Source organism: Hyperolius riggenbachi, chromosome 7 (assembly GCF_040937935.1).
Source record: "Hyperolius riggenbachi isolate aHypRig1 chromosome 7, aHypRig1.pri, whole genome shotgun sequence".
Lineage (NCBI taxonomy): Eukaryota > Metazoa > Chordata > Amphibia > Anura > Hyperoliidae > Hyperolius > Hyperolius riggenbachi.
In genome coordinates, this window is record NC_090652.1 from 201856317 (window position 1) to 201879425 (window position 23109).

Sequence of the window (23109 nt, forward strand, 5' to 3'; positions counted from 1 at the left end):
AGCAGCCTCTCTCACCTCACCTCGTTCCTGCAGCCTCCGATCCCCGCTCTGAACTCAGCCACCTAATGCCGAATATCCGGGTCCCGGCTTGATGACGTCATCAAGCCGGGACTCGGGTAACCGGCAATACGCGGCTGAGTTCAGAGCGGAGATCGGAGGCTCGGGCTGCAGGTTCATCGCAGGAACGAGGTAAGGTGAGAGAGGCTACTTGCTGCTGAATTTATTAGATGATCTGTGCATGGAGGGGGCTTCCTGATTTGGGGGGGGGGGCTGTTATCTGGCCATTGGGGAGGGTTGTTATCTGTGGGTTATGGGGGGTTAAACAACTGGCAGACAGGGTAAGGGGGTGGATCTGATGATGGGGACACATCCGGTTGACCTGGGGGATAACCTAATACTGGGGTACATCTGGCTATAATGGGGGGCACTAATCCTGGGGGCACATCTGATTATAATGGGGGACCATTTTATCCTGAGGACACATCTGACTGAAATGAGGGGTGCCAATCCTGGGGGTGCTACTGTCTATCTTGGCTGGATAGTGTAATGGTTAAGGGCTCTGCCTCTGACACGGGAGACCAGGATTCGAATCTCGGCTCTGCCTGTTCAGTAAACCAGTACCTTTTCAGTAGGAGACCTTGGGCAAGACTCCCTAACACTGCTACTGCCTATAGAGCGCGTCCTTGTGGCTGCAGCTCTGGCGCTTTGAGTCCGCCAGGAGAAAAGCGTGATATAAATGTTCTGTGTTTGTTTGTTTATCTTTACTGGGGGTGGGGGGGGCGGCACATACAAGCATTCGACTATACTGAGGGACTGATATTGGGGACACATCTGGCTATACTGGGGGGGGGGGGGGGGGTGGGCAGCTACTCGGGACACATCTGACTATACTAGGGGACATAAAACTGGCGGCATGTTTTTTTTTTCACAGTGGCGTTTTTTATTTTTAAACTGGAATTCGTAAAGACTGAAAAATAATGCATTTTTTATTTTTTTCCTATTTTTCCCATGAAAATGCCTAGAAAACGAAAAAATTATTTGGACTAAGCACCCCCTATTGAAAGCCTAGTTTGTCTTGAAAAAAATTATACATGGATCATTTAGGTGTAGTGAGTAAGGATAAAGTTATTGCTGATTAAACAGGGGCATAGCTAAAGCGTCAAAACAGCTCTGGTCCATAAGGGGAAAACAAGGTCTGGATGCGAAGTGGTTAATATTACTTTTCAGAATTAAAAACTAGGTGGAAAAGTACTGTCAAAATGAATTTGAGAAAAAGTTAATTGTATATGGGCCAATCTATCAGCCTATAGGTCAAAAAACTCGTTTCCATACATTGCATCTGGAAAGTATTCCCAGCGCATCACTTTTTCACATTTTGTTATGTTACAACCTTATTCCAAAATGGATTAACTAACGACCTTACCACGGGCTATTTCCCCTTAAAAACCACACCAATTTTCACATCACATCACACTACTCCCATTCATTTGCCAATAAATTTATCACTACCTATCAGACTGAACTGATTTTTTCTTTTTTTTTTGCGAGACAAACTAGGTGTTCTTTGGCTGATATTTTTTGCTATACATTATTTTATTTCATATGCAGTTGAAAGGGAAGAGGAGGAAGAAAAAAATTTGAAAAATCATAATTTCTCAGTTTTAAGCCTGGTAGAGTGGCCAGACGAAAATAAAACATTCTGGGGGGTGGGGTTGGAGGGGGGGGGGGGGGGGAGAGGTACAGTGTAAACCGGTCCTACGAGGGCCGAGATCCTCACACATTTTTGATTCAGCTCAAATGAATTAATGGGTCTGAATCAGGAAAGGTGTGGTCCATTAGGTAGAACACATTCTTTTCTTTCTCAGTCCATCCTAAACTCTGGCATGGATCTCGTCCTCCAGGCCTGGAGTTCGACACATGTGGTGTAAAGAGTAAGGAGGTTGGTAAAACTTCTAGTAGCCCATTTCAGGTAAGCAAAATTGGAAAATGTGGTGGTAAAAATATAAAGTGCATGGTAACCAATGCTAGGAGGCTTGCACATAAAATGGACGAACTAGAGTTCATTCTGATTGACAAAGGCTATGACATTGTGGGAATAACCAAGACATGGATGGATGAAAGCCATGACTGGATAGCGAATTTAGAGGGATACAATGTGTTTAGGAAGGATAGAACAGGGAAAAAAGGTGGAGGGGTTTGTCTCTTTGTTATGAACTCTTTCACAGCTGTCCTAAACGATGAGATGGATGAAGATTGCGAACATGTGGAGTCCGTTTGGGTAAATATTCATGGTGTAAATAAAGGTTATACACAAAAATTCCTTTCAAAAGGGCTAAAACTTAACATTTAATGATATTTGATCTAAAATTACTACTAGATTTCTGTCATATACCAGTAGTTACACAACTCATAAGTTGGTATGGTAGTTCAGTATGTATGGAGACAAACTCCCTCTACCTCAACTTCATGTCAGTATGGTAATAAATATTTAGTCAGACCCCCCACCATATATAAATAAACCCGACAGGTTTCACTTCCAAACGGAAGCTTTTTCAAGGGAAAACGACCACTAAAACTATGAATTTTAGAAAAGCAAAGTTCAATCAACTCAAGGCTCTAAGTTTGGTGAACTGGGATAATGTACTACAAGGGGAGGACACTGAAGGGAAAGGGCAAGCTTTTAAACTTATTCTCAATCAATATTGTAAATAGGTATATCTCATATGGAAACAAAACGTCTAGGAATAAAAAAAAGGCCTCTATGGATGAATAGAAGGGTTAGAGATAAAATGAAGGGGAAAAAGAATGCCTATAAGGTCCTAAAACAGGAGGGGACCGAGGCTGCATTAAGTAATTATAAGGAACGCAATAAAAGTTGTAAAAAAGAAATTAGGCTGGCAAAGATTGAAGCTGAAAATAAAATCGCTAGGAAAATAAAATCTAACACAAAGAAGTTTTACAAGTACATCAACTGTAAAAAAAAAAAAAATTGACTATATTGGACTACTAGAGGATAAGGGTGGGAACTCAATGGTGAATGACCAAGGTAAGGCAGAGTTAATAAATGCTTTCACTGTTGCAAATTACAGATGCAGAAGAGTCTCAATCTTCTAATTGTAATATTAAACATGCAGGAAGAAGTGAAGGCAAGACTAAAATAGACAAGGCACCTGGCCCGGATGGCATGCCTCCCCAGGTCCTAAGGGAATTAAGTTCAGTTATAGATAAACCCCTTTATTTTATCTTTTGTGACTCTCTTTCAACTGGCACAGTCCCAGTGGATTGGCGTACAGCCCACGTTTTCCCATTATTTAAGAAGGGCAAAAAAATCGGATCCAGGGAATTATAGACCTGTAAGCTTAACATCAGTTGTATGCACACTATTTGAAGGGTTACTAAGAGATACTATACATGACTTCATAGTAGAAAATCTTATTTCTCAGCATCAGCATGGGTTTACTAAAGACAGGTCCTGTTTGACTAACATGCTTAGCTTTTATGAGGTAGTGAATGCCAATGTGGATATTGGGAATGCTGTAGATGTGATATACTTAGACTTTGCAAAAGCCTTCAACACTGTTCCCAACAAAAGTCTGGTGCAAAAATTTAGGATACACGGACCGGGGAAGAGTCTGTGTGCATGGATAGGGAACTGGCTAATGGACAGAAAACAAAGAGTTGTGGTCAATGAATCATACTCAAAATGGGTGACTGTTAGCAGTGGAGTCCCACAGGGGTCTGTACTGGGTCCAGTGCTCTTCAATTTATTTATTAATGACCTAGTAGATGCAGTAGTAAGCAATGTTGCTATTTTTGCAGACGATAGAAAATTGTGCAGAAACATCAACTCTCAGGAAGATAGTGACATATTGCAACAGGATCTTGATAGGATGGCTATATGGGCACATAAATGGCAAATGAAAGTTCAATGTTGAAAAATATAAAGTCATGCATTTTGGTCATACCAATGGTCTGGCACCATACAAAATAAATGGGATACAGTTGGGGACATCAAACTTGGAGGACTTAGGAATACTCATCGACAACAAGTTAAAAAATCGTATTCAATGCCAAGCCGCTGCAGCTAAAGCTAATACAATTTTGGGATGCATTAAAAGGGAAATAAAAACTCGAGATGCTAGCATAATATTGCCCGTTTAACTCTCTAGTAAGGTCACATCTGGAATATGGAATTCAGTGCTGGGCACCACATTACAGTAAAGATATTGCAGTTTTAGAGCAGGTGTAGAGACTAGCAACTAAATTGATATGTGGGATGGAAGGTCTCACCAAGAAAGGTTAGACAAACTGGGTTTATTTAGTCTAGGGAAAAGACACCTTAGAGGGGATCTAATTAACATTTATAAATACATCAGAGGACAATATAATAACTTAGCAGATGAGCTTTTTGCCCCTAAGCCTTCTCAAAGGAGTAGAGGACATGATCTCCGCATGGAGGAAAAACGTTTCAGTCATTTATTTAGGAAAGGGTTCTTTACAGTAAGAGTGATTAAAATGTGAAATGCATTGCCACAGGAAGTAGTTATGGCAAATTCTATACCTGCATTTAAAGGACTTCCGAGGCGTAACAGGCGGTTTCCTGTAGCGTGGATCGGGGGGTTGGTCTTAGAGCTGCGCAGCCGCACTCACGGCTATGCGGACTGAGAGCCTGACCCGGGCCACGCAGTTGGGGGCCGTTCGGGGGGCTATTGAGCGCCGGGGACCCGGCGGAACGGCACCCTCCGTGCCTTACAAGCTGATGCAGGTATCTAACTTTATTTTTTTTCCTCTATCCTTGGCCTCGTAAGTCCTTTAAAAGGGGCTTAGATACTTTCCTTGTGTTGAAAGACATCCATGGCTACAATTACTAGATAATGTCCAGTGATGTTGATCCAGGGATGTTATCTGATTGCCATCTGGAATCGGGAAGGATTTTTTTCCCTTTTGGGGCTAATTGGACCATGCCTTGTAAGGGTTTTTCGCCTTCCTCTGGATCAACAGGGATATGTGAGGGAGCAGGCTGGTGTTGTACTTTGTTCTCTGGTTGAACTCGATGGACGTATTTGTATTTTTTCAACCCAAATAACTATGCAACTATGATCCAATTTTACTGTAGATAAAAAAAAAACCACACATTTTATTTGCCCATTTGTCCCAATTATTAAAACTTAAGTTATGTCCCTAGAACAATGTAAGGCGGCAATATTCAATTTGGAAAAAGGGTGTATTTTTTTCTGTTTCGGGTTTCAAAATACCACATCAATAATTGCAAGCGATTAGTTGCAAAAAAAAAAACAGTAATATAACCTCATAATATACTTATTTAAAAAGCAGAGTCCCTAATATAACTATTACTTTTTTTTTTAAAGGATGTTATGTTGTTTTGAAAAGTGTTTATGGTGGGAACTATAGGGGAGAGGGGAAAAATGGTTTAATAAATAATGGGTTATGTATTTATTTTATTGTATATTCTTACTTTTTCACCATCCGTTTTTCCACACACCATTTTCCTGTGTCTTGTAACAAGTAAAAATGAACACTGTCATCTCGCTGATGCTCGCTTTCATTCATTACAGACACTCTGATTGGCTTTGGGAACACATGTTCACATTCTCCATTGGAGAATCTCCAATCACGGACGGGCGGGATGGCAATGAAGGAGAACAGAAGCGCGCCCACAATCGGTGGAGGTAAATAAAGATGCATATCTATGCCCCTGATCCACAAGTGAAGTTTACAGGGGTGTAGATATGCGGGAAGTGGTTAAATTAATTTTTCCCTCAGAATTCTACACACAACTCCCCATAATGACAACATTAAATATGTTTACTTGAGGTTTTCGCAAATGTATTGAAAACAATAAAATTGAGGAAGAACATGTACATAAGTATTCACAGCCTTTGCCGTGAAGCTCAAAATTTAGTTCGGGTGCATCCTGTTTGCCATGATCATCCTCGAGATGTTTCTACCCCTTAACTGGAGTCCACCTGTGGTAAATTCAGTTGATTGGATATGATTTGGGAAGGAACAAATCTGTATACAGTATAACCTTGTTATAGTAAACTCCAAGGAACCAGGAAAAGTGGTTTACTATAGCAGAAGTTTACTTTAACAGAAATTGTCCTAAGAATTGCCCCAGCGTGCATTGGTACATTCTCTGCTGCAAAGGACCAACTCTGTCCTGCCATTGGAGGTGCAGTACAAGCACTTGCACATTTGGTGGATTACAAGGCAAATATATCTTAGGGCGGCATAGCCAGGTTGGTCAAACTAGTACAGTATGCAGGGCTCCTTAAAAATTGCAGCTGTAACTGAATAGAGGCAGCCACTCGCTTCCCGTGAGTGGCTCCAATACCTCTGTGGGCAGGACAGGCTGCTTATTTGTACAGTGCTGTATATCCAGTGCCGGTGCCATTTTTCTTGTCTTACAAATGTTATCAGACAACAATTCATTTGCAACCAGCCGATTATGGGTTTCACACTGATGTGATGTATGTACCACCCACCGTTTACTATATCCCCCCCCCCCCCTGGATATTTCATCTACTCTTGATTTACTGGGGATTCTAACCAGTTGAGTTACTGTGCTGAATCAGGCAGTGAGGCTTAGAAGAAGAAGCAAGCGCTCCGGGATCCAGACTCACTTTCGACGCAGAGGACTGTGCTCTCCACTACCTGGAATCATACTCTGTCAGGTCGATCTGTAACAAATAGATGAGCTTCAACTACTCTGGACAAAGAAGGACCTTCATCTCTCACAGAAACTTGGCTATCTGAGCTTGGCTCTGCAGATTAATGGATTTACACTCTAAAGATCTGATCAGGGAACCACATATTTCTGGCAAAACCAAAGGTGGAGGACTATTGATATGTGGTGCACAGATGTTACAGTTATTAAGAGGACATGCTCGGCTGGGCTGGAAACACTCTTCATAAACTGCAGACCCTACTATTCACCCCGTTAGATTTCTTCATTTATATTGGTTGATGTGTACATTCCTCCACAAACATGTATGCAGCCTGCGCTCCAAGATCTCGCAGATCAAATCACTGAGGTGGAAAGGAAGTACCCCAATTCTTTTTTATCATACTAGGGGATTTCAACAGTGCTAAGCTTTCCAAAGAACTCCCCAAATACAGGCAACACGTCACAAGCACAACTAGAGAAGGTAAGACACTTGATCACTGTTACACTACGACTAAGGACTCGTATCACTCTGTCAGCAGGGCAGCTTTCTGGGAACTCTGATCATGCTGTTGTACAGCTTATCCCAACATACATACAAAGACTAAAAATTGCCAAACCTGTTGTGACCACAGTTAAGAAATGGACTAGTGAAGCTGTAGAAAAACAACAGAGCTGCTTTGATTTGACTGACTGGAATATGTTCAAAGAATCCTCTAGTGACCTAAATGAATACACTGACACTACGCTGTGACATCATATATTACCTTTTCTGAAGAGTCCTGTATCCCCACTAAAAAGTGCATCAGGTACAACAACGATAAACCCTGCTTTACATCACATCTTAGGAAGCTGCGCCTCGATAAAGGAAGGGCATATCTTACAGGCGATAAAGTCCTCTACAAAGCTGTGAAATACAAACTACAAAGCCATTACCGACGCAAAAAAAGATTATTCTAAAAAAACTTGAGGAAAAAATGTTCCACGGCCGACTCGTCCACAATATGGAAATCTCTACATGAAATTACTAACTACAAAAAAACCCTCCACACTCACTAGACAACCTGCAGCTTGCAAATGAGCTTAATACATTTTATTGCAGGTTTGACACTACCAACAAAAGCCAAACACACCAAGTCAAGTTGCATAATTTGCATCTCTGCAACAGGCAAACTGAGCACTCCTCCAGCCAGCCAACGTACCCACCCCCTGCGGTGCCTCAGCATCTATACAACACAGGAGGTCAACCACAATCTGCTAACCTGTCCCCAGATGTGCATGCTCTACCAATATGCCAATCAAATGTAAAACTCTTCAAAAGACAGATCACAATGAAAGCAGCTGGGCCAGACTGAGGGCCAGATTTATCAAAGCATTACTGACAGTTTTTTCCTCTTAAACTGTCCTTACCAGCAGGGGGAAGTGTTCTGCACATTTGTAAGAAGCTTCCCAATGCTTACTTGAGTGAAGGGAAACTGAGGCAGTTCTGAGTGTTTTCTTTAGATTAAGGACAGTGCAAAACTGTCCCTGAATAAGAAGTGGCTAATACCACTTCTTAACCCCACAGAGCAGGTTTACACTGACACCTCATAGCTTCTTTTTTAATTTACTGCCATCTACCCACCCCCATTTGTTACTGAGGTGAACTCCCCTTCACCCTGGTGACGTTTATTTGTTTAAGAGAAGGAGGGGAATTGTGGACGAGTGTGTGGAGAATTGACTGGTTAGAGCATGTTAAAAATGTGTGTAAAAGACAGAGCAGACATCAGGATTATTTGAGAATGGACGTTTAGGAGAGAAATTACAGCCTGGGCTGCTCGTGTCCCAGATGGATAAACAAACAAGTCATACACTGTTGTGTTCCTTTGTCTGAAACACTGTATTAGCTCCTCCTCACTTAGAACAGTTTAGGAAGGAAACGGCACCATCTAGTGGCTTCTTAAGGTGCCTGAGACAGTTCTGCACGGAGTTCTACAAGCCTACCAGCATTTTGGCTCAGACACGCTTGATAAATCTGGCCCTTTGTAACTGCAAAATGTCTGAAACTCTGTGCTGATCAATTAGCGCCTGTATTCACAGACCTATTCAAATCATCTCTGGAACTCTCAACTGTCCCTGCCTGTTTTAAAAGCTCAATCATTGTACCAATTCGAAAACAATCAAAACCTACATGCTTGAACGATTACAGGCCTGTTGCCCTGACATCATTGGTCATGAAACCAATCGAAAAACTGATAATGGCTTATTTGAAATCCATCACTGATCCCCTGCTGGACTCTCTGCAATTTGCCTACAGGCCTAATAGATCCACAGATGACGCCGTTATCATGTGTATGCATTATGTACTACAGCATCTAGAGACCCCAGGAACCTACTCCAGGATTGTATTCATAGATTTCAGCTCTGCATTTAATACCATAATTCAATCCCTGCTACACAGCAAGCTCTCCCAGTTACACATAACTGAATTCATCTGCAAATGGATAAAAAATTTCTTAACTGACAGGAGATAGCATGGTAGACTTGGGAAACACACATCAAGCTCTCTGACAGTCATTACTGGTGCACCCCAGGGCTGTGTGCTTTCCCCACTGCTCTAATCACTTTATACCAATGACTGCATCGCCACAGATCCATCTGTCAAGGTTCTGAAGTTTGCAGATGACAACAGTAATTGGTCTCATATAAAACGGGGACAAGTTTGCATACAGGCATGTAGTGGGACAGCTTTCCTCCTGGTGCAGCAGCAAAACCGAAATGCTCTTAAAACCATGGAGATGATAATAGACTTTAGGAGATCTCCCCCCCCCCCCCCCCAGCACCTCCCCTTAACCATAAATGGATCCACAGTAACCCAGGCAGAGTCATTCAAGTTTCTTGGGTCCACAATCTCAAACAACCTAAAATGGGATATCATTACGGCCACTATCGTTAAGAAAGCGCAGCAGAGGATGTACCGTCTACAGCAGCTGAAAAGGTTTGGCCTACCTAAAAAATCTAATGGTGCAGTTCTACACTGCAATCATCGAATCCACCATGACATCATCTATGACTGTATGGTTCGGCTCCTGCTCAGCATCAGAAAAGGGGAGGCTGCAGCGCATCATCTGAACAGCGGAAATGATAATTGGCTATAGCTTACCTTCCCTACAGGATCTTTACACTAGCAGGTGCAGAAAGAGAGCAACCAAAATTCCCCTGACCCCTCTCACCCAGCTCACTCCATCTTCCAGCTCTTGCCTTCAGGAGTAAGATTCCAGCCAATCGCAACTAAACCCTCTAGACACAGGAACAGCTTTGTTTCCTCAGGCAGTAGCCATACTTATTGCTGAACCATGCTAGAGCTGCTAGGACTTTAAAGTAATCGGCACAGGACTGAAAATGAACAAGTCTCACCTTGCTTACTGCCACTATACTTACATACAGTCCTTGACTTGTAATATACACACTGTCTGTCCTTGTATTGCTTTTGTTTGTGTTTGTTAAGCAACTGCCAAGACAAATTCCTTGTAAGTGCAAACTTACTTGGCTAAATAAATTGATTCTGATTATGATACTGCTTTTGGACTTTTTTTTGGCAGGCACTAATATTTGCATAGTGGGAACACCCTCAAGGCCTGAACAGGGACACTGTTTGGTCAGCCTGTTTTGCACTATAAAAAAGGGGAGAGCAAGTGGTGCTCTGCTGGGGGACTCCAAAAGAGAATGGTCATTAGAAGTCCACCAAGACGCATCATGCTTGTATTCATACAAAAGTACCGGTAATTCCAATGGTTTATCTATACAAACTCCCAAAAGATAAACCAAACACAATTGAGAAAACTAAATGCATCTTATAAGCTGCACCTTTCAGTGGAAAAAAAACACATTTTATCAGAATTAAATGTTTTTATTTATTTAAATTATATTGAAAAGTTCACCCGAATCCACATGAGTTTAGTTTAAGAATACAATGGTAATGCCAACAGTTATGGACTATGCATAATTACTGGGAAGTATCTATGAATGGAGCAGACATTTTAGACAAGTTGTAAACATTCAGTGGATAGTCAGTGGGTTTCTTGCAGCATTATAATCCATCCAAGAGCATCTGAACTGGAAATTTTTCACCATGGCAATTTTTCATGACATATAATCAGTGACAGGTGAAAATAACAGTTGTGCTTTTAAGATGTACAAATCATATGTATTGAGTACAATCGCTGGTGCCATGGAGTAGTGTGGGCCTTCAATTAGCCAATTGTTAGAGGTGTCAAGGCAGAATGACAGAACAAAGGAAGATGTACCAAAAATAAATTTGTATAAAAAGAAAACTATAAATATAGATAGGTGTGATTTGCAAACAATCCATTCATAATAGAGCAAGAGATGGAAAGATGGGCTCAAAAGCATTTTTCATCAATGGACTGGACTATTTTTTTTAGATATTATTACAGGTCTTTCGCATCAGTGATTTCTACATTTGCCACAAAATAAGTATACAGCTACTCTGCCATACTATAAAGTGGCTGTATTCATTATTCTATTCTTGATGCAGTTACAGTGCCATAGCAGTACACATGTGCATATCAGAACAATCTAAATAAAATAAATGTATTTTTCAATTATGCTGCCTTTAAATATTTCACGAAAGACTTTAAGAATTTAAAAACTTAAATAACTGTGTCTAGAAATCATTAACATAATCTGCTCAGTTATCAAATTATGCATAATTCATGTTGACATTGACAGTAAAAGCCAGTTCATATCCAGGGCTGTGGACATGGAGTAGGAGCAATCTTTGGGTACCTGGAGTCATACAAAAATGCACTGACTCCAACTCTAAATATAAACTGTAACTAAAAGAAAATAATCTGATAAATTGTTCTATTTCTCAGATGATAGTCATCAGTAAGAAATTGTTAATATAGTAATAACAGTGCTCAGTCTACAAAAATGAAATAATAAGCAAATCAAAAAACAGTTACTTGCATTGTTGCAATAAAGCAGTCACTGTGTTTTTAAATCGGATATTCGTATCTGACTGTGACTGTCAGGAATACATGAGGGATCTGATGTATACTCAGGAATCTTTTATAAATAAAAACATCTCTGCTGTAAGAATAAATCATGATGAGCAGTGTTGGTGAATAAGATGGAAATAATTCTGCGTTCATGAGGGTTTATGCAAATGTTGTATGCAACTGTATGCAGCTAAAAAAATGGACTAATCAAATTCCACCTATTCAGCAGCTGATTGGTTCATTTTCAAGCTACATACTGGTACATGTTCATACAAAATGTGCATCATTTTCCATTAACTGTGAATCATTTGCATCTCCTCTCATTGACCTTTCCTAGTCACTATTGTGACATCCAGCTGAGCTATTGTGTAAACGGACATTTATATATTTTAATATTTATTTTCGCACATAAAAAAAAGTAAAACATTTATAGATAAGCGGTTATTTGTTTAAACAAGAGCATTAGAGTGTTAACTTAACATGTAACTATTGTCAGCTCTTGTAACAATTCTATATGATTTCAAACTCCCTTTGCTCATGAAATCAATTAACTAATTGACTACAAATTAAGTTAAACAGTAGTACTATACTCTAACTATGCACTCCTGCAGGGCTATTCTGTGAATCCTTGTGCACATTTAACGCAGAAGTGTTTTGTTTATCACCCGTAAACCCTGTTTAGCTCATGCACGAAGAATGAGTAATAGAGGAAGAACCCCCTTATTCTCCTGCAGAGTACCTGCACATCAAACTTAAATGTACCCACCGTTAGATTGCTTAGGGCCCGATTGATGTTCTTTGTTCTTGTCTACACCCTCTACATGTACTCTTACAAAAGACTAGTTTCTCTCTAAGGCCTCATTCACATCTACCAACGCAGATGGCCGTGCGATCCGAACGCAGCGCATCCGATCGCACGCTATCTGCGCTGCTGATCCCATCCATTGACAGTGATGGGATCAGCTCTGCACTTCTGGGCAAAATGCATGCAGCAGTACGCAAGCGCTTCCCAGCGCATCGTACTGCTGCTCAGCGCAGTAGATGTGAATGGTAGAAGGGCAGTCTATGCCCTTCTGCCTTTCCTGCGTTTCAGCACATCATACGCGCTTCCATATCCGCACAGAAGAGTGTATGATATGAATGAGGCCTAACTGCTACTCTACAGCTATATCCTAAGTTTAGCTGAGTTGGATCTCTGGTGTACATAAACTGCCTTTGTTTGCCCTGAAGCCGCACTGAATCTGTCTATTAGTCTTTCTAAACAATCTATTTAATTGCCACAGCTTAGAAGAACCTCAAGAAATGTTACACATGCAGGCTTTCAGATGTGAAATATATCTGAAAAAAGGTACCCAAGAGGTTAAAAAACACAGCCTGTGGAATTCCGGGAAGCCTTTTTTGTTCCCTCCCTCTCCGCTGCTGCCTGGGAGATCTGTCCCCATGAACTTTGCCGTTATTCACCCTCTTATCCCCTCTTCTAAACAGACGGTATTCTCTGTCCCAATACCGCCTGCTCTAATCTTTATGAAATGACATTTAGTGACGTGTTTAGATAATCACCGCACAAGGCAGTAATTCACCTCACTGCTTGGGAATGTCAGCTTTTCATGCGGTAACGCATTTATGAATTGACATTTTGCTAAGTGTTCGGTAAAGTCAGTGGTTTTCTGCATTACCGCATGCGGGAATGCTTTATGAATTGACCCCAAAGTCTGTTTAATAAAATTCACTGGAACCACGTATCAGTTGGGTGGATAGCTCCACTCCCTTGCAGAAAATGGCTCTGGCCTTTTCTATATCAGATATCATAAAGGCAGAGGCCTTTTTCTGCAAGGCAGCAGGGCTACATGCTGGAACCCAGTTGAATCAGTGGTTCAGTGAATCCTATTATTAAGATGAGGTGTCGGCCATTCTGACCTGTCATTGCCAACATGAATGCCTAACAGGGTAGAATGTCAGTTTCCTGGCCAGGAGCTTTTTGTTCCCAAAAGCAGATGCTATCTTAATATAGCTTTAACATTCCTAAGCTTTGGCAGTGATTAAACACCTTTTAGGTCACATACTTTCAATCAACAAAATTGTTGTATGTAAATTAGAGAAGTTGGCATCAAGAATAAGTCAGTGTAATACGTCTTTGGAATCATAGACTGAGTACTTGATTTTTGAACATTTTTAGATAGAATATAAATATCATATTACCACAGAGATCTGCCTTTATAATAGTGTGCAATGTAGGGCTGCACGATTTTAGGAAAAAATTGAGTTTTTTTCTCAAATTGCTATTTCGATTCTCTTCACGATTTTCTTCAAATCGAGCTTTAGCACTAAATTCACAATGCCCCCAGTATAGTTTAGCCAGGTAAGCGCCTCCAGTATAGTTGCCCCAGTATAAGATCCTGCTATAAATAAAGAACATTTTGGTGACAATTGAGGCAGACTGTGTACGAGAAAACTTGTTAATCTGGCCACAGAGCTTACAGCAGGGTAATAGTTAAAGTGCAGAGTATCATAAATAACAGTGCGAGAAGGCTGAGGAATGTGAGAAGGGCAATGAGGGGTAGGAGTGGGTGATCTATTACCTGCAGACCATCACCCGCAGCATTGAGACAGAACACCAGCGCTGCAGCATTAAGGAAGTGTAGGGAGAGGGACAGAAAACCATCACTGCTTCTATAAGCAAGTGTGCAGAGAGGGAGACATCTGTGTACAGAGCACAGAAGTAGGGCTCAGGGGTGCCAGGACAGGAAAGAGTTCGGAGCCCCTCCTTCTAATAGTCCAACCTTACAGCGCTGCCTTTCCTCCTGGCTAGCTCTCGTCACTTTCAGCAGCTGCTGATAACGCACTGGCTCTGCCTCTTTCCCTCCCGGCAGTTCCTGGGGCCAGCTGATGAAAATATAATCATGCATCACTGCGCTCCCCATGTTGTTGGAAGGGGGAGGCGTGGCAGAAGCTAGGACTAGCAGTGAATATTTATGAGTGTTAATGAGCCGGGCAGCGAGGGGCGAGTCCAGTCCAGAGCAGCACACAGCACCACCAATCACTCTGTACCACCCTCTGTACAGCTCTGCCTACCGCCTCCATCATACAATCTCTATCTAGCTATTGGTGGCGCTGTGTGCACTCTGGACTGGACTCGCCCTCCCCCTGCTGCCCGGCTCATTAACAATCATAAATATTCACTGCTAGTCACGGCTTCTGCCAATCAGTGGCTCCCAAAACCAAAGCTACTGACGATCCTGAAATCGGCTGCACGTGAATCGCGGTTTCGGTTTAAAACCGCAAAACCGTGCAGCCCTAGTGCAATGCATTATGTGCTTGCAAGCAAAAACAATAATAAAATAGCAATCTAACCCCCTCACAGCATTAAAGCTAGGTGTACATTTTCAATAACTGTTGCCCAGAAAGATCATTCACAATCATTTCTTGGAACATCCTTGTAATTATTGTTGCACAGGGACACTATTTGTTTGGCCTGTTTTGTGCTATGAAAAAGAGGAGAGAGAGTGGTGCTTTGCGGTGGGGACTCCAACAGAACAACAATTAGAGCCTTAAGAAGATGGATCACACTTGTAATATTGCACAACTGTTTTGGCTAACAATCAGCTGAAAAAAATGCAGTGTCAGTATGCACCTTCACTTGGCCCTCACCCAAAACTTAACACTTATGAAATCTAATATTAATTAGGCTGGCCCACACATAAACCTAAATCTCGCCTAACACAAGTGACCTATTAACACTCATGGTTCAGTACAGCACATTACACATCATGGGCTTGATTAACTAAACCGTGACAACTCATATCACGGCCGTGTGTTTTTGCGTGCAATCACAAATTTTCAAACGCAAAATTCACAATTGCGCACATAATTTCACGATTGTGCACGAAAATTCACAATTGCGCGCAGAAAAGTGAAAACGCTAGCGCGGCCGTGATATCAGTTATCACGGTTTAGTGAATCAAGACCGATGTGTGATATGCAAGAGCATCACAAGTTGCATTAGTGTGGTGTATTGGCATGCACGGCACTACAAATGCATCTCCACTGCTCTACTGCCTCCTTAGTACTGGGTTCTCTCTTGAGAACTCAGAAACGTTTACCACTTTAAAATTGGATTCTCACCTTACCTCTGATCTGGAATCATTGGCCTCTCAAACAGTGTATTTCTGGTCTGGCCAACTACAGTCTACTACCCAAGCTGATGCGGTCTTTCAAAAATCTCAAATCTAAGCGAACCCACCATCTCCAATGGGCAAGTGAACACAGCCCTAGTTCTCTTTCACCTAGCTAACAAGACTGGTCTATAGAAAAAAAGCAAAACAAAAGTTTGCCTAATTAATTATAGAAGAAAACCAAGGTCACTGCCACTTTGTCTAAGTTGTATCGTGTTCATTCCAGCCTCCAGTTTATATAATCTTGTGCTATGCTTTTGTTGCTAACCCTTGCTTCTTCACCATTTGCCTGCCTTAACCTCCTTAGCGGTAAGCCGCCGGAGGGTGCCGCTCAGGCCCTGCTGGGCCGATTTACATAATTTTTTTTTTGCTGGACGCAGCTAGAACTTTGCTAGCTGCGCCAGCACCCCGATCGCCGCCGCCGCGCGCCCGATCGCCGCTATCCGGTGCGGCGCGCCCCCCCCCCAGCGCTGCCTGGCCAATCAGTGCCAGGCAGCGCCAAGGGGTGGATCGGGTCTCCCAATGACGTCCCGACGTCGGTGACGTCATTCCGCCCCGTCGCCACGGCGACGGGGGAAGCCCTCCAGGAAATCCCGTTCTTTGAACGGGATTTCCTGATCGCCTATCGCCGGAGGCGATCGGCAGGGCTGGGGGGATGCCGCTGAGCAGCGGCTATCATGTAGCGAGCCCTCGGCTCGCTACATGATTTAAAAAAAAAAAAAAAAAAACTGCTGCGCTGCCCCCTGGCGGTATTTTTCATACCGCCAAGAGGGTTAAAGAGACTCTGAAGCGAGAATAAATCTCCCTTCAGAGCTCATAGTTAGCAGGGGCATGTGTGCCGCTATCCCGCGGCTAAACGAGGGTCCCTGACCCCCCGAAATCCCCTCCGAGCAGCGGGGGATCTATTCCAGATTGAGGCAGGGCTAACCGCCGCAGCCCTGCCCCACGCGCGTCTGTCAGCGCGTATCTCCGCCTCTCCCCCGCCCCTCTCACTGTTCCTTCACTGAGAGGGGCGGGGGAGAAGCTGCGATGCGCCGCTGATAGACGCGACTGGAGGCAGGGCTGCAGCCGTTAGCCCTGCCTCTAGGAGCAGCAAAATCTACGACCAATTTGGTCATTGATTTTGCGGGGAGAGGGGGGGGGGTGAAGGGACCCCCGTTTAGCCGCGGGATAGCGGCGTTTTAGCAGGGGCACATGTGCCCCTGCTAACTATGAGCTCTGAAGCGAGAATTATTCTCACTTCAGTGTCTCTTTAAACCCTGCTAGTGTACTAACTATACTTTGGAAGCCATCTTCCTCGACCTCGAACTTGTTCTACAAAATATATCACTGCCCATGTCCTATACCAGTGATGGCTAACCTTGGCACTCCAGCTGTGGTGGAACTACAAGTCCCATGAGGCACTGCAATACTCTGACAGCTCTAAGCACAGAGGCATGACAGGATTTGAAGTTTTGTCACAGCTGGAGTGCCAAGGTTAGCCATCACTGTCCTATACTATGCAAATGTTCTAATAGACATCACACTGTCTAAACCACTACTGGGCAAACCATGGCCTGCAGGCTGATAGGCGGCTGAATTCCTCTCCTCGCCCCTCCCTCCCTGCAGAGTTGTGAGCTGGCGATAAGAGTGGGTTAAGATTCACCTGACTGCTGATTCCAAAGTGTGCTACACAGAAGAAAAAAAGAGATGTGTGCTCAGACCAGTCAACTCCTGACTAAATACTGGCTGCCTCAAGTCATCTCACTAATTAAAATGGCAGTGTCTGCGCTGCCCTTCATTTCTTGGGGGTACAAGGAGGCCTACACGCGGCACCCCTGTTGAGATGCATAATTTTGCGTGGGCCAACTCTTGCAGGAAGATTAGGTGGACAGGTTAGATCCTGCATATTCTGGTGGGCGGATGCAATTTGCATACGCTTTGCCATTTTAATTAGTCAGATGACTTGAGGCAGCCAGTATTTAGTCAGGAATTGACTGGTCTGAGCACACATCACTTTTTTTCTTCTGTGTAGCATACAATGCTGATTCCAAAGTCACAGCTCCATGGCAACAGGGCATCACGTGACATGTCGTCAGAAGATGTCAGTGTATTACGGGAGGGAGGAGGGAAAGTATTTTAGGAATGCAGCCAGGCTGCGTAAGGTTTGCCAAGCCTGGTCTAAATCAAGCAGTGACAAAGGAGATCCAGTCGAATTTAAATCTGTAACCCTGTTCCAAGCAATGGCAAAATAACAGAGCTACAAAATCAATATTTTTTTTTTCAGAAAGTTTTGTCAAATAAAGCAATTCGGTAATTAGGGCATATGCCCTACTTTTGACTGTGGATCCACTTCAACACTAACGCACTAACATAACATTAACGCACAGATGGATCACCACAGAATCTAGCCGAAATCTACATAGCAGGAGATGTAACTATAAATAATGGACTTCTAGAAAAACTTTGATGGTGCCTTCTGCAAACCCTTTTTCCCATGGCAGTGAAGCTATGTCCACCCAGCAGTGCCATTTGGAACCCCACCTCCCCCATACAGAGTTAGCCTAAAGTAACACTGTCACCAGTTTTATTTGTACCTGTTACAGCACTCAGTGGTCCTCTCCTCCCATCAGTACCATAATATAATGAGATAAATACTTGAGTGAATAAGCTGAATAAGTCTGTGTTGATGAAGGAGTACGCAGATTACCGTATATACTCATGTATAGGCCAAGGTACCCAGTTTTCCATCAAAAATCAGGGAAAAGTGATTGACTTGCATATAAGCCCCCCACCACCATCACCCCCCCCTCCCCAGTATAGCTCCCTCCATAGTATAAAAAGCCAGATGTGCCTTTAGTTTCAGGTATTCCCCTAATCAGTATAAATAGCCAGATGTGCCCCCTGTATTAGGCAGCCTGCCATTAACAGTTGTGCGCCCTGTATTAGGCACCCGCCATCACCAGATGTGCCCGCTGTATAAAGCATCTCTCCCATATCCAGCTGTTCCATCTCTATAAGGCATCCCCCCCTGTACCCAGCTGCCCCCCCCCCTTGTATTAAGTGTTTATCCCCCTTAGCTAGATGTGCCCCAGTATGTGCCCGGGAGATAACCTGAAATTGCTGTTGGCTGCATGCAGGCGTTGGCTTCCCTGCCAGGGTATCCGTTCCTGCAGAATTGTCCCCTGCTACTCCTTAGCCAGATGTGCCCAGGAGATCAAGTGTTACAGCCTGCATGAAGGTGTCTGTCCTGCCACCATGCCTGCAGGAATGTCCCCGAATACTTATTTATTTATTTATTGTATTTATAAAGCGCCAACATATTATGCAGCGCTGGACAATAAATAGGGATACATACAATATTTAGGGGTGACATACAGCAAAATGACAATACCTGAATACAAGAAAGACCAGATCATGCAGCACAGTATGAGTACAAGGTAATGTTTAGTCAGTCACTGGAGGGGAGCATGGAGATTAGGCAAGTTAGGTACACTCAGATGCTTAGCATGGGTTTACAGTAATGGAGGTGCATGATCAGGTAGGACACAAAAGGAGGAGGACCCTGCCCAAAGGCTTACAATCTAGAGGGAGAGGTAAGGACAAAGAAGGTAGGGGACCAGAGTTCAGCTGTGGGTTTAGAGCACTTGTGAGGGGTAGTAGGCCAGAGTGAAAAGGTGAGTTTTGAGGGCTTTCTTGAAGATGTTGAAGGAGGGGGCTGCCCTAATGGGTGGAGGTAGGGAGTTCCATAGTGTTGGAGCAGCTCTTGAGAAGTCCTGGAGGCGTGCATGGGACTGGGAAAAGCGGGGGGGGGGTTAGGTGAAGTTCATTGGAAGAGCGGAGTGAGCGGCTAGGTGTGTACCTCTGAGTAAGATCGGAAATGTAGGTTGGACAGGTTTTGTGGACAGATTTGTAGGTCAGACACAGTATCTTGAATCTGATTCTGGACTGGATAGGAAGCCAGTGGAGGGATTCACGGAGGGGATGCGCCGTGGTGGAGCGATGGGAGCAGTGGATAATTCTGGCTGCCGCGTTCATGATGGACTGCAGTGGAGCTGTTCGGGTCATAGGGAGACCAGACAGCAGGGCATTGCAGTAGTCAAGGCGGGAAATTATGAGGGCATGGATGAGGAGTTTGGTGGTGGCAGAGGTCAGGAAAGGGCGAATCTTACATATGTTTCGTAGGCGGAAGTTGCAGGACTATGTAAAGTTTTGGATGTGGAGAGTGGAGGGGAGTGCGGAGTCCAGGGTGACACCCAGACAGCGGGCTTGAGAGGTAGGGCGAATGGTACTTGTGCAGGATCGCTCCGATCAGTAGTGCCATTGTGCAGTCGTGACATCAGTGCTGGGGTTCCCTCATTAGCCTGTGTGAAGCTCTCTCGTGAAGGTGTCAATCTCCACGCCATGCCTGCAGAAATGTCGTTGGCTACTTGGGCATGATCACTCTGATCTGTAGTGCCGTTGTGCAGTAGTGACGTCAGCGCCGGGGATTCCCTCATCAGTCTATGTGATGCTCTTGCTGTGTTTCAAGAAGCTTCTAGATGGCGTTATAAAGATAAGACAAAGCAAGAGTGTATACCAAGGCTGATGAGGGAAACCTGGTGCTTACATCCCTACTGCACAATGGCACTAATGATCATAGCGATCCTGCACAAGTAGCCAGGGACATTTCTGCAGGCATGGCGGAGAGATGGACACTTTCATGTAGGCAACAGCAGTTCCCGGTAATCTCCTGGCAGCATATTGCGGGGGGGGGGGGGCACTCAGTGGGGGGAGAGTGATACAGCCTCTCACATCTGGTTCACGTAGAAGCAGATAGGGGAAGGGGGACTTTTGAGCACATTTCTTGTGTATTCATATATACAGTGGGATGCAAGTTTGGGCAACCTTGTTAATCGGCATGATTTTCCTATATAAATCGTTGGTTGTTACGATAAAAAAAGTCAGTTAAATATATCATATAGGAGACACACACAGTGATATTTGAGAAGTGAAAGGAAGTATATTGTATTTACAGAAAGTGTGCAATAATTGTTTAGGGCTCGTTCCCACTGTTGCGACGCGATTTCGGCCGCATTCCGACGCTTGTAAAAACGCATGCGGATGCGTTTCCACATGCGTTTTTACCCGCGATTTCGCATGCGATTTCGCATGGCAGGGTGCCATGCGAAATTAACCATGACACTGCCAGGGCTAAATAAAATTGAAAAAGGTGCGAAATCGCACGCGAAATCGCGGGTAAAAACGCATGTAACAAACGCATGCGTTTTTACTATTAAATACATTAGCGGCGATTCGCACGGATTCCCGATGCAGGCGAAATCGTTGGCTCTTTTGTGCGTTTTTTTCACGCTGAAAAAAACGCACCTCAACAACGCTACAGTGGAAACAGGCCCATCCACTTGTATTACATGTGCGGATCTGCATGCGTTGGACGCATGCAGATTCGCGATAGTGGAAACGAGCCCTTAAACAAAATTAGGCAGGTGCATAAATTTGGGCATCACAAAAAAGAAATGAAATCAATATTTAGTAAATGCTCTTTTTGCAGAAATTACAGACTCTTCCTGTAGGTTCCAATGAGAGTCTGAATTCTGGTTGAAGGTATTTTGGACCATTCCTCTTTCCTCTCAAAACATCTTTAGTTCATTCAGGTTTGATGGCTTCCGCGCATGGACAGCTCTCTTTAACTCACACCACATATTTTCAATTATATTTAGGTCTAGGGTCTGAGATGCCCATTCCAGAAAGTTGTACTTGTTCCTCTGCATGAATGTCTTAGTTGATTTTGAGCAGTGTTTAGGGTTGTTGTCTTGTAGAAAGATCCAGCCCCAGTGCAGCTTCAGCTTTGTCACTGATTCTTGGACACTGGTCTCCAGAATCTGCTGATACTGAGTGGAATCCATGCGTCCCTCTACTTTGACAAGATTCCCAGTCCCTGCACTGGCCACACAGCCCCACAGCATGATGGAACCACCACCATGTTTTACTGTAGGAAGTAGGTGTTTTTTTTGGAATGCAGTGTCATTTTTCTGCCATACATAACGCCCCTTGTTATGCCCAAATAACTCAATTGTAGTTTCATCAGTCCACAGCACCTTATTCCAAAATGAAGTTGGCTTGTCCAGATGTGCTTTAACATACCTCAAGCGGCTCAGTTTGTGCTGTGGGTGGAGAAAAGGCTTCCTCTGCATCACTCTCACATACAGCATCTCCTTGTGCACAGTGCGCCGAATGGTTGAACGATGCACAGTAACTCCATCTACAGCAAAAGGATGTTGTAGGTCTTTGGTGCTGGTCTGTGGGTTGACGGACTGTTCTCACCATTTGTTGCTTCTTTCTATCAGATATCTTTTTTGGTCTGCCACTTCGAGCCTCAACTTGAACTGAGCCTGTGGTCTTCCATTTCCTCAATATGTTCCTAACTGTGCAAGCAGCTGAAAACTTTGAGACCGCTTCCTTCCCCTAAACCATGATGGTGAACATTCTTTGTCTTCAGGTCATTTGAGAGTTGTTTTAAGACCCCCATGTTGCTACCTTTCATATAAAATTGAAAGGGGAGGGAACTTAGAATTGACCCCCTTAAATACACCTTCTCATAATTGGATTCACCTGTGTACGTAGGTCAGGGGTCACTGAGCTTACCAAGCCAATTTGAGTTCTAATAATTCGCTTTTGAAATCAATAAAATGACAACAGTGCCCAAATGTATGCACCTGCCTAATTATTGCGCACTTTATGTAAATCCAATAAATTTCATTTCCCTTCTCAAATATTACTGTGTGTGACTCCTATATGATATATTTAACTGACATTTTTTATCGTAACAACCAACGATTTATACAGGAAAATTATGACAATTAGCACGGTTGCCCATACTTTCGCATCCCACTGTATGCAGTTTAGATGGAATTTAATTGGTACATTTCAAGTTGCATACAAAATTTGCATAATCCTGCATTAACTCAGGCATTGTTACAACTCACTGATCACCCTCTAGTCATTATTACACAAAGTAAAGAACTTGGAAAAAAAAAAAAAGACCATCAAAACATTAGGAGTTTACAAAAAACAAGAAAAAAACCACACACAACGTACATGGCAATGGCAACAGTATTCTTTGGCTGTACTCTGTGAAGTACAAACACAGAAAGCCCCATCTTCCAGTATGAAAGGCTGCAAAAACCTGGAAGCCCTGTAATGCTTCTCACACAGCTGGCATATTCATTTTTGTTAACAGGGAGTAAAATACCCATATGTTGCTAGAAAG

At 43.3% G+C, this 23109-nt stretch overlaps 1 protein-coding gene across 2 annotated transcripts in view; it reads right to left on the minus strand.

Annotated features, from left to right (window-relative positions):
• Positions 1-23109, minus strand: part of PARD3B (par-3 family cell polarity regulator beta) — an 807407-nt gene that overhangs the window by 619431 nt on the left and 164867 nt on the right. The gene's annotated exons all lie outside the window — the stretch shown is intronic.